Source organism: Colobus angolensis, unplaced genomic scaffold (assembly GCF_000951035.1).
Source record: "Colobus angolensis palliatus isolate OR3802 unplaced genomic scaffold, Cang.pa_1.0 Scaffold92, whole genome shotgun sequence".
Classification (NCBI taxonomy): Eukaryota; Metazoa; Chordata; class Mammalia; order Primates; family Cercopithecidae; genus Colobus; species Colobus angolensis.
Window position 1 is genome coordinate 7,916,410 of NW_012123154.1, and position 992 is coordinate 7,917,401.

Genomic DNA, 992 nt, shown 5'->3' on the forward strand with positions numbered 1-992 from the left:
TACTATTATTAATAATATAGATCATAGCTATTAATAGAAATGACTAACATGAACTGGGAAATGATGATGGGTCAGTTATGACACCAAATGCTATACATTCATTATCTCATTTAGTCCTTACAATGAAAGCCCTGGCTTCTACTCCTTCCCTAGTCCCCTCTCCACCCTCTAGCTAGGAAGCTCTTTTATTTTTTTCCAGGAACACGTGAACTTTATTGAATGCCATTGTAGAAACGTGTGTGAGGATAAAGGGCTGATACAGGGCGAGGAATGGAAGGTGGAGTGCGTGGGAGACAGGTCATGGTCAGAGCTCCTGGCCTGGATGCTGCTTCCTGTTCTATTGATAGACTTGGAAGATCAACACTGGGATGATGATAAACAGAATGATCATGAGGATGTCCAGAACCAGGGCCCAGATGTTCAGGCACTTGGCAGTGGAGGCATAGGCCTGGGCCATGATCAGGTCACCAACCATCTTCCTATCCCTAGACTTCATGGAGCAGGCGAATGCTATGAAGCCCAGGCAGCAGGAGTTCATGAAGAGGGTGTTAAACAGGGACCGGATGACACGGTCAGGCACAGAGGTCTTGCTGCAGATGTGGATCATGGTGGACGTTGAGGGAGGAGGGTTGTAGGGCACCCCCAGCACAGCTACCCCTTACTCCTCCTTGAGCATCTCACAGTTGCGGGGTGGCCAGCGTTTGCAGGAGTGAAGAAGGTTTGGACTGTGTGGTTCACAGTGTCCAGTGAAGACCAGCTGTCAGGAGCTCTTTTAAAAATGTGAATGAGGCCCGGCAAGGTGGCTGATGCCTATAATCCCAGCACTTTGGGAGGCCGAGGTCGGGAGATTGAAACCATCCTGGCTAACATGGTGAAACCCCTTCTGTATTGAAAAAGAAAAAAAAAAAAAAAACTAACCGGTAGTGGTGGCACCTGTAATCCCAGCTACTCTGGAGACTGAGGCAGGAGAATCACTTGAACCCAGGAAGTGG

The 992-nt window shown here is 48.4% G+C and overlaps 1 pseudogene; it reads right to left on the reverse strand.

Annotated features, from left to right (window-relative positions):
• Positions 1-337: 337 nt before the first annotated feature.
• LOC105504506 overlaps positions 338-992 on the reverse strand; it is a 34,653-nt pseudogene continuing 33,998 nt past the window's right edge.